This window comes from Crocodylus siamensis, chromosome 15 (genome assembly GCF_052110815.1).
Source record: "Crocodylus siamensis isolate JL-2025a chromosome 15, ASM5211081v1, whole genome shotgun sequence".
Taxonomy (NCBI): domain Eukaryota; kingdom Metazoa; phylum Chordata; order Crocodylia; family Crocodylidae; genus Crocodylus; species Crocodylus siamensis.
The window spans coordinates 15,195,456-15,206,961 of record NC_143409.1 but is presented as its reverse complement, the minus strand read 5'-3'; the positions used below and the strand labels follow the sequence as shown (position 1 = coordinate 15,206,961).

Here is an 11,506-nt window from a genome sequence, read left to right as displayed (position 1 = left end):
CTTGGAGTAAAATCTATCTATCTATCTATCTATTAATATGACCACGGATTTCAAATGCCAGAATTTGGGGTCTAACTTGTGGCAGCTTTGGCTTGATTCTCAGTGGAGACTTAATGACTAAGGACCTACCTAAATCACAATTTCACAGATTTCATGGGAACAGCAACATTTGGGGGTGCCTGTGAAATCCAGGGTTGCCTATGACATCCATGAACCCCCCCCCCCAAACTTAATAAAATAATTTTTATTAAGTCTTTCCCTCCTGGTTGGGCCTCACAGCTCACCTGGGAGGGGAAGGCACCAGCTGGTGGGGCAGCATAACAGGGGCAGCAGACAAGATCCCCTGCTCTCCTCCCCCATGCCAGGGACTCTGCCAATTAGTGCCAAGGGGTCGGGCCAGAGAGAGGGCAGCCAGCAGTCAAGATGGTGGTCGCCCCTTCATCCCTCCTCCCCGCCAGGCCTCTCTGCCAATTAGTGCTGGGGAACTGGGCCTCTCCACCAAGCAGCGGCAAGGGGTGGGGCTGCCACGAAATGCCCAGGAAGTAGGCTCTTTGTGCTGGGACAAAGCTGCAAAAATGGCATTGTCTCGCCACTAGTTAAGTAGGTCACTATTAACGACACGGCTCTCACGTAATGCAGTGATAGGCAGCAGTATAAAACTAGGAGAGAAATTTTGAGCATCCCTGGCTCCATCTGAAGTCAATGGGAGCAGGGGGGTGGAGGGGAGGCCTCAAAACCGCTGCAAATCAGACCATAGCTGTCTCCAGCTAGGCACCCAAAGAGAAAAACGAAGACAACTGCTTTTGAAATGCCTGACCTTCTCCTCTGCATGCTGAGCTGTATCTATTTGACAGAAAGGGATAATACTCAGCCAGGCACAAAAAGGGTTCTGGGAGGCTTTAGCATATGAAATATTTGCGAAAGTATTTCCATATCTGTGCACAATATAAGAACAAAGTATTATTCATTATCATCATCACCATTATTTTCCAAGGTGCTGGTGCGATTTGACCATTTGAAAAAGTGGCCCATTATATGCATTAAAGAGTCTATGTGACTTCCTTTCCCCTCATCAGCGCTCAATAATCTGTGAAGAGGAAAGGCTTTGTTTTAGTGGGAGCAGGTGTTTGATTACCTTGAATCTCTCTTTTCATATTAAATGTATCCCCAGTTCACTTCCCGAGCAGGGCTAAACTCATGTCAGTGAAAGCAGCAAGGGAAATTATTTGAAAAGGCAGCATTAGAGGCAGATTGTCTGAAGTGACAGTTTGGGAAAAACTTAAGGGAAAAAACCCACCCCAGCCCTGGCAGGGAGTTTGTGGTTGCAGAGCACGGATTCAGAGTGCAGCTATCTGACCTCACACTGCAGTCCAGACTAATCTCATCAGAACATGGTTACCTGCTTTCAGCAGCAATCTAATTTTCTGGGTGTCTGCCCAAGGCCAGACCCTCTCTCAGCTTTGCCCAAGTGGTGGCAGAAATCCAGCCACTAACCACAAGCAGCAGGGCATGACTGATTTAAAGATTTAAAGTGTCCCTGATTGGACCCCATATTCATCTGTTCCCACAGGTTGGGGAGCATTGCGGGCACAGAATGAAAGATGGTCATTGCCATCCAAGGATTCAAAGCGGTTTTGAAAGAAGCACAACAGTCACCATTCCTTCATCATGTTGACACTGAAATCTTTGTATAGAACCATCCCAGTTCATATGACTTGAAGACCAAGGTGCCTGACTGTATTTGGACCCAGTTGTCTGTTTCTAGGTGCTGATGGGAATTTCATGGGACTGATGTACTGGAAAAGCTGAGCAGAGGAGTGCCCAGGAGAGTGTGTGAGTAATTTTGTGGAGTAGGAATGAGGATTCGCCACGGATGCTACATGTGTCTATTTGCCCCAAATTTTAGCCATATCTGAGCATCAAGAGCAGCAGGCCCAATGCAATAATAAACAAGCAAAGACATATCATCCAGGTTACTTCTGTGTTGTTTAAAAAATAGGAGACATTGCCATGCATCACAGAATACAAGCACATAGCTCCAATTACCCATCTGTCAGGCTAGCTGCCATGGAATCTGTGTTTGCTGATGCATTGATAGGGAATTATGCACTGTATACTACAGCAGATTGTCTTCTGCCTTCTCTTTACTGTATATCCTCTGTGACTATTTCAGATCATTCCCTCTGATGCCTCAAATTTAGGTGCTGAATTACAGTCAGGGAGGGGAAGGGATAATTTAGCAAACAAGAAATGGAGAAACTCTTAAGCATGGCAGCACTTGTGTGTGGGAGCAAGATAAACAGGGATCCCAAGCTGCTCCCACAAAGTTCATAGGTACCAGCCTGTAAAAGGACAGCATGGTGATCAAAGAAGAGCACAGGCACTAGTGCACAATACTCTTTGTCACCACATCAGAGGAGCTGGCCTTGAGTCTACCATTTGGACCAAACCTTTGTGCCCATAGACACTTAAGTCTCTGCGCTTTGATGCTTGTGTGCATTTGCCAAAATATATTTCTCGTACATCTCAGACTGCAAACAGCTTGATGTGATGCTTAATTTGCGGTGTGTAATGTTGTGACACATTGCTGCCTGATGAGGCTGTGGGACACAGAGATGAATAAAGGAAGGACTAAATAACCAACCCAGACGAGTGCAATGCCCATCTTGCAAACACTTACCTGCCTCTGCCATTCAGATTATTTTCAAATAATTTTAGTGTTATTATTAAAAGTCATATAGAGAGAAGAGGTGAGAGAGACTGAGAGAAAAGTATATTAACCTAAGACTACAAACCTTTGAATGACTGCAAGGCCTGGATTTGAAATTATATTTCCCATTAAAATTCACAGCTGAACATGTTCTCACCCTGTTAATAACAAAGATGAGGACGTATTATGAGTCTCTTGATTTCTGGAGGTAGATCCAATGGTTCCAGCCAGACTGACTGACAGAGTGGCTGGATGCACAGAGACTAGGGTACAAGTAGCTGCTGATACAAGAAGCAGTCACTGGCATAGTTCCTCTGAGAGCAGAGTGAGTAGAGGGTCTCAGGTGAATGGGGTCACAGCTCCCCCTTCTGTGTGGATAGCTTGAGAAGGATGGTGAGTATCTCTGCCCAGCTGGTGACTAGGGTCTTGTCTCCCCCATTATTGTTATTTAACAATGATATTGAAGAAGTGCTTAAGGACTGCAACCAAGTCCTATTTTGGGTGCTGTAACTTATAGGTTAGGGTGGCTTATGGTGATTGTGTCCCCTGCACAGGTCAGTGATTACATCACACTCCTGATTAACATTTGAACTTTAACATGAAATAAAGAGAAGCACTGATAAAATGCCCAAAGAAATCCCTACTTGATATAATACAAAATCAGTATTGACGCAATCATAAAAAGATGATGAATCACACTACAAGAATCATGAGATTGTTTTTAAAATGTCTCAGGTTTTTAGTTTAATGCACCAGGGTTTCTTTCTGTTTGTTTTTCATCCTGATCCTTTAATGGTGTGCTTGGGTCATACCTTTATATTTTCTCCACAGTCATAAAAGCTAGAAACTTAATTTTGCAGGAGAGGGGTAGAAATCAATGTACAAATTCTTTCAAAATCACCAGACTCCAAAAGCTGGGACAAAAGGATTGTGAGATCTGTGATAAAATTGCAAGAGTTAGTAATGTGATATGGTTAGGACCCTTATTTTTGTCTTGTCTGTAAATAGTTGACTCTATTGAAAATATTTTTCCAAAATCGAGTATAAGAAAATATTATGTGCTAAATCAGAGGGGCCTGATCTACAAGTCACATTTATGAACTGTTGGAGTATATGCCTGCTCCATCATTTCATAACACAAAAAGTCAGGGGCATTTCTGAACTTATTGTCTTTGAGTCTTTTTAAAATTGTTTCAGTTCATTATTTGGATTCTCTATGGGTATCTCAATAACTGTGACTAGTGCTATTAAAATCTGTAATTTGTAGGAAACACTCTGTTAATTTACTAGTCAGCCTATCTTTTTAGTACTTTTTAGAATAAAAAAATACTTAAAATCAGCTTGCATTATTAAAAAGAACTAATTCATAGAAGAGGCAGCACAGATCTATATTCATGAAAGTTTTGTTTTAAAAAAAAGTAGCCCACAAACCTCGCTTTTTCCATATAGACATCTCACTAGGTCATAATCCTGCAATTGGAATCATTAGCTGGATAGATGCTTCTGATTAGATGCAAGATTGGGCACCTAATTAGTAACTTGCTTTAGGCATTGTAGTATGCATTTGGTGCAAGAGGTAGGGATTGATGAAGCTGGATGATGTTTGAAGAGGAGCATCAGTCAGATTACTGTGCTGAGTGCAAAAATGACAGGGAGGCACTGCATCAAATAAGAGATGATGTGGGTTCGGTATTCATCTGGGAGGCCATGGGAAATGTTGCCTAGGCTTGAGTCTTGTCTACACTACTTTTTTAACAGGTCATCTAAGTACCCCAGAAAATCTTCTGCTAGAGAAATTGTTCTTTCATGCCATCAGCCTTGTTACTGTACAATCAGTTCTGCTTTTGAATAGTAAGGGAGCTCACTGGAAGACGCCAGTTCTGATTACAGTGTGAAATGTCTAACCTTGGTTTACAGCACCTAAAAATGTGTTTCTCACAGCTTGAGACTTACTTGGGCTGAGATTGTGTTAAGCTAATGGGGAAAACATCATCTCTCTGACTTTATGGAACATGCTGATCACTCATACATGCAATCAGCTATATTAAAATGCAGCCCAATGGAACATTGCTATAGTTAACTCTAAACCTGAAGTCCTAAAACTGAATGACTGACTCTAAAAATTACAGAAGCGTTAGCCCCAGTGCTGCCTATATCCTTGGTGCTGCAAGACCAGTTTGACTGGTGGCTGAGATATTTCACACATCAATAAGTGTGTTCTCCTTTGATAGTTTTAATTACTGATGATTGTTTGCCATGCCTGCTCTTTACTTTTTGCTTGTTAAGAGGTTTATGGGTAAATCTCAGCCAAAAATTACACATCAATTAGTGAGAAAGAACTGAGTTTCCTTTTATTTGCATTTGTTTTATGTTAATGTAATGTCATTGATTTAAGAGTCATTCATTATTTATACCAGAGCAAGTGGCAGTGGAAGCAGGCATATGACTAGGGACAGACATTCAAGAAGCCTGAGCCTGAATTGATTAAATCTTTGCAGGTCAGTTTAACCTGGCTAGGCTGAACCAGTTTGCAACAGTACAGCTATTCCCTCTGGACTGAAGAAATGCTGGCGCATGCATGCAGTGGGTCAGGCTAGAAGCTGGGGGGCATTACAGCAGCCTTTCTTTCCCTTCTACAGTACTGAGCTGAGGGGAGGGCATGACCAGGCCCCAGTAGGATGCTTTGATTAGTGAGGAGTTCCCCCACCAACACCCTTGCTGCTCCTGACCAGAAAGAAGCCAGCAGGGAGTTGATAACAAAACATTTAGCATCCCGTCAAGAAAACAGAAGCCTCTCTCATTAGTTCAAGCTCTTCTTAAACAACTTTTTCCAAGGAAGAAATGGAGGGACATTACCAGCTGGCCTATTGGTTAGCTCCAAAGAGCCCTAAGCGGACACTGTCCTGTCTGCCTTACACAGGCACTTCTCAGATTAACTAGCATACCACATTCTGGCCATGGTCATGCTGGAGCAGGGAGTGAGGTAGTGAGGGGGAGAGGAAGCCAGGCAGATGCTGCTGTGCCTGCAAATCTCCTCTAGAGCTCCAGCTAGGGAGCAGAGGGGTGGGGCCAGCCCTGCTCTGGAGCAGACAGCCCTGCCCAGGGCTGCAAAGCAGCTGGTAAGCTGGGGGAGTCTGGTTTAAATTAAACTAGGAACGGGTCTAGGACAGACATTGCATAAACCAGTTTGAGCCAAATCAGTTAAGTCTGATACTACATTCAACCAGGTTTATCTCAAACTAGTTTCAGTCATTTTCAAACTGGGTTATGTACACTGAGCATCTGTTCTGTTTCAGGTTTAAACCAGTTTCTGATCACTTAAACTGGTTTATATGTAATATCTTTTCCTAACCAATGTGATAAGTATTGTCCAGTGAAACTCTTGCAGGCAGACAAAGATAGCTCTGTCTGGTTCTTCCTCCCTTCCCTGCCCAGTGGTCACCTAGACAGTAGTACAGTTTAGAGCAGCCTACAAGCTATTTGATGTTTCATTGGCTTGTAACAAAGGCCATTCCAGGGACCATGTGGCTACCCATGATTTCTGCAGTGTACCTTATGTCATCTCTGCCACACTCACCCTAGCTCCTGACATATATGCCGCACAGAAACAGAGCCAGCTATGTCTGTTTATGCCAGTGGAGGATGCTTCTGTTATGCCCAGTTTAATGCCCCTTGGCATTCCAGGTATACAAAGGGGACATTAAAGGTGAGCCAGGATCTGGGCTAGAGCATTTGAACAAATAAAGCTGTGTTGCACTATTACTATGCTTGGATCTGGATTCATGTTATCTCCTCTCATTTCAGGTCTCGCTCCATGACTGTTTGCTGCTAAGTGTATTCAGTGAATTATGTGAACATTAACCGTTTGGTTCTGGAAGCAGCAACTGCCCTGTGGAAATCTCTGACCCATGTCTGCAGCAAGCAAAATGCACCTCTGGAATTCGCACCTCAAGACCAGGAGCAGCATTATGTATTTGTAACTTTACCAGGCAGCAGGAGCAGCTTTCCCTTCATTTGCATTCCTTTGCAAGGAAGGACAGCCCACAGGGCGATGCTAAAGCATGGAGAGAACAGAAGGCAAAGAGCCTGCCAGTGGTTCCTGGGGCTCTTCTGAATGACTTCCAGGACACGGGAATCAATTTCTCAACCTCGAAGTTACTAACCCACAGTCCCACCTGACTGAAGGCCCAGAGCAGCATACACGAACAATCCTTCCTTCTCTGTAATTTTTTTTTCCATATGTGTAAACTCCAGAATTCACGGTGAATGTGGGGTTGGCCTAATAATTTACCAAAGGCCTAACTGCATTCTCAGGGTGGCTGCTACACTGGTGCCATGAACACGGATGAGGAGAGTGCAAGGGGAAGCAGGAAACAGTAGAAGTCTCCTTTTCACAGGATGTGGAACAGAACAAAAGTTTATTATCACTACTATAGCTTCCAGCTTCCAGATATGGCCTTGTGCTTGTAACCCCATTCAGAGGGCAGCCAATGAATGGTGGATCTATATCACTGTGACAGCCTCACCGTTGTCATTCTCCGGCCCTGTTATCAACCTTTGCTACATAGAAACAGCTGAAGGCTATCTAACCAGCAGGAAGCTGAAAAATCACCCTGCCAGTGCCATCTTACACTGAATGTATGGCCAATAGAAAGGGAGCTGTCCTGAGCCCTTGTTTCGAGCAATGAAAGGAATAAATCAATTCACTTTGTGAAAGTGGAAACTTCATGGTTGATGCATGGCACTCAGGTGGTATTAAACTCTGGTTTGGAGAATGGGATGTTCTTCAGCAAAGACAAATTTGATCCTTTCAGGTGATGGCGTGGCTGTGAACTACGGTGGTTGCTAAGAAAAGGAAAAGGTCATTTTAAATGGAAGCGCCTGCCACTTGCAGGTTCTGTAGCACCTCCAGAAGCAGCAGTGACTGCTTTCAAATGAACAAATTACCAGGATTTTAGGCTAAAATAGTAAGTTACAACAGATCTTAATGGGTCCCATTCAGAAGGAATCTTATCTCTCCCTTCCCCCCATTTTTAACTGACCTTTGCAACCAAACTCTTCGGTCTGTTGGATCCTCACTCAGAACTCAGACCCTTCACAGCACGCACTCTTTTCCTCTCCCAGTAAGTATTTACTTGCTAGTTAGAGAGTGTGGAAACATGAGACATTTCTGTCTTATTTTTGTGAACACATTTTATGAACTGCCTAGTGCCCTGTCCTGTGAAAAGTGCTGCCACTGGATTTTTTCACACAGCCGGGGGATTCCCAGCTAAGATGCAGCATCACTATGGCTTCTCAGCTACCCCCCATCCTGGCTGGCCTCTATCACCCTATCCCCAGGGGAGGCATGGGTGAAAGGAAGTGGTATGGCTACAACACTGTCAAAAGCTGGTGATTCCCAGTTGTTGGAAGGCCTCCGAGGGGTCATTACAGTAGACAAAACTTAGAGCAGCCATGAAGCTGCTTAGAGTTGCTCTTCAGGTCTAACTTAGAATGGGGTCATAAAACCATAAAATGACAGAGGTAGAAAAGATATCAAGGATTACCTGGTCCAACCCCCTGCATGAATACAGGAACGCTATTCTTAAAATAACAGATCCTCAGAGATCATCATATAGTCCCAATCCCAAATGCAGTTCCCAGTCCATACGGTCCCAATCCCAGGCCTCAAAAGGTCAGTCCTAAGGATCTGGCTTTTGATTACATATTGAACAACATTTTAAACATTAGAACAAAGTTTCATTTTCTGATACTACCGGTCTGACTGAAAATAGCCATGCCACCCATGGATATTTAAATGTGTGTTGTTCTTACTACTGCACTTTCGTTACTGTGAAGAAGCTGGCGGTGCCTCTTCAGAGGAAAAAGATGATCCCGGCTGGGGTTTACCGGAGAGGGCAGTGACGACGCTGAGGAGGGAACTCCCGACATGTCCGAGACTGAATTTACCAGAGCGTCAGGTGCATCGCATTTGCTCCTCCAGGTGCTCTGGGGCTACTTCCAGCAGGGAGTTTCCCTGGAGAAGGAGAGTGGGAAGGAGAGAGGACACGGTGGGATGGAAGCTCTGGGTGAGAGCGAAGAGGCTGTTCCCCAGGAATGGAGCTTGACATCGGGATGGTCTCTGAGCTCGGAGGAGCTCTGTGAGCGCCGCTGCCCATCAGTCACAGCAGCAGTGAGAGTTAAAAGCCTGAAGCTTGTGGACTGAGGAGGGAAACCTGCATATACAGGAAAGTTTCTTTCTTCTTCTGAATTTGGGAATTTGGTTCCAGTTCTGGCCACCCTAACTGTAAAATACTGCCTCCTGATCTCTAACCTCAACCTATTCTTCATCAGCTTATTACCATTGTACCTCATCACCCCAGGTGGTGCTGGGGAGAAAAGGGCTCTACCTATTTGCTGATGATCTCCCCTGATGAGTTTGTAGCAGCCGCCAGGTCCTCCCTCATCCTCCTCTTGCCGAGCAGCAGTTCTTTTTTTTCCTTTATCCTGCCAAGTGAAGGAAATCCTACAGGGCAACTGGATCCCGGGTGTCCAGCCTTGGAAAAGAGAGGAATAAAAGACAAGAAGATGGATAAGATTGGTTTGATTTATCAGACTGGGCAAACAAGTCCAGGTCTGAGTTCTGGACAGTTTAAAGACTCTTTCCCCATGCTAGAGGTAACTATCCAGAAGAACAATAACTGACCTTGAATTAGAGAAAGTGGCCAGGCCAACCACATGCATCTGTTCTGGATTATACCTGATACCGCGATAACAACTGGGAGGTGTACAGCTGGGGTGAAAGGGGAGGTTGGAGCCCCACTTGGAGGGTGCTTTGCGCCATATCCAGACTCTTGAAGACAACATCACCTCCCAAAAGAACAATCCATCAAGTTGTGGCAGGAAAGCATTAGGTGGGGACTGGAGTCTGGCTAGCCGGTCAAGGCATTCCTGACAACCACAGACAGGTGACTGTCTTCCAGACGTCGCAGGCCATGCCCTTACGCGGTGATCCCCCAACAGTCACACAATGGCAATACTCTCCACTATGAAATGGTAAGGTCTCATTTCTGTTGTCATTTACACTGTGGTTTTAGGGAAGGTTTGGAATACTTAGGGATCCTGATCCAAAGACCAGCAATATCAATAGAAATCTTTTCACTGACCTTCATGGGCTCTTAATCAGGCTGAGATTATGGGACATCCTGCAGAGGATGAGGGTTTCCAAAAGTTCACTTGCTCCTATCCTTGTGATATCTGTATATACAACTGAACTTCAGATGGCTAGAAAGTATTGAGATAAATATTTTTTGTCTATCTGATGCCTAAGAAACACAGGTTGCAAGTTATTTTTATGTTTCTAAATTTAGCAGACCACAGAAGCATCCTTCTGAAAAAAGTAATTGATGATCTTCATGTGGGGAGAACAGCTGTTTTAGATTGATTCCTCAGGATCTCAATGCAATGTCCATTTTCTGGGACTCACATGGTGGGTTTGAACATTTTCATGAGGTCATTGATCATTATGATCCAACATTCCTATTTAATGTTTATTGATTGTTCTGGGTAAATCCTTTTGCTCTCAATGTAATTAGGGCAGCAACAGGAAGCAAGGTCTTTGTTTTTAATAGCTTAGTAAAAATAGAAGATGATACCTTTACATTTTAATTAAGTTTTTTTTCTCATTACAGTATCCCGAAGTGAATATAACATTACTTTTATGGCTAAGGTAAGTCTGGATCTACTGTGCAAGGCTGCGTAGGAGCTATTGCTCAGCTGTAATAGATAATACATGCCTGTCTGTTGTACTGAGTACGATCTCTAAACTCATCACTCTAAAGTTGAACAAGGCCTTTTAATTATGAGAGATGCTTTATAATGAAACAAAATTTTAAACTGCAACAATTCATCATGTACTGAATAAAAAGAACTTTATTTTGTTTTACAATGATATAAGTAGCAATATAATAGGATTGAAATAGAATAGATTATACAGTAACCCTATTACCTTGATTTGCTTTTTACTTCTCTAGGACACAGTAGAATATAATGGGTTAACAGCTGGTTAGCTTGTTTTTAAATTCTTCAAAATGCAACACACCTTCAGCACATTTTTCTTCAAAATTGTTTCCAAGTAGCCTGGTTGCTAGGCTGCCCCAGTATCAAAGGTTGTTTTACTAACATGTGGAACTTTGAAAGTCATCAATGTTTAATCTGTGTTTTGTTACCACACATCTGTTTCCACTGATAGCTAATTCTTCCTTTGAAATAGATTCTGTCTACTTGGATTTTGCAACTTTCTGAAAAATGACTATAGAGTTTCATAACTTAGGCAGGTGATACTCGTTTAAACATTTGATGCAACTAAGAAACACTACCTCAGTGATACACTGCAACAGGACAAGAGGTTTACACATCGAATGTTGCAGCAGAATAAAAATAAGGGTTTTTTTAAAAACTATTTGGATTATATCAATGTGTATATGTGCTGTCCGGGCAATTTTAAGTCTCTCTAGAATACGGTCCCTGTTTTGCACGAATCTTGAAATGTGTCTGCATGTTCTTGCAAGTGATGGCTTTGTATTTTCAATTCCAGTGGCAAACACTACAATCACAATGACACTGATAAATCCTAACACACATTTTCTTTGTTGCTTCAGGAGAAAGTCTATGGAGCTGGTGTTGTTCCAGATCATTTGAATTTCATGAATCTATTTTTCTATAATCCTGTTATTTTTAGGGATCTAGTTATCTCTTTACCGTATCACTGTAGTATTAGAGTCTCTTAAAATCATTACTGAACTGAACCTCCCCTCA

General features: G+C 43.1%; 1 long non-coding RNA gene across 1 annotated transcript in view; it reads left to right on the top strand.

Annotated features, from left to right (window-relative positions):
- The first annotated feature begins 1,590 nt into the window (after window positions 1-1,590).
- Window positions 1,591-11,506, top strand: part of LOC149852137 (uncharacterized) — a 100,043-nt gene continuing 90,127 nt past the window's right edge. Inside the window, exons 1-3 of the long non-coding RNA XR_016439277.1 lie at window positions 1,591-1,833; window positions 6,515-9,745; window positions 10,381-10,418. This is a non-coding gene — a long non-coding RNA (uncharacterized LOC149852137). The remainder of the gene's footprint in view (window positions 1,834-6,514; window positions 9,746-10,380; window positions 10,419-11,506) is intronic.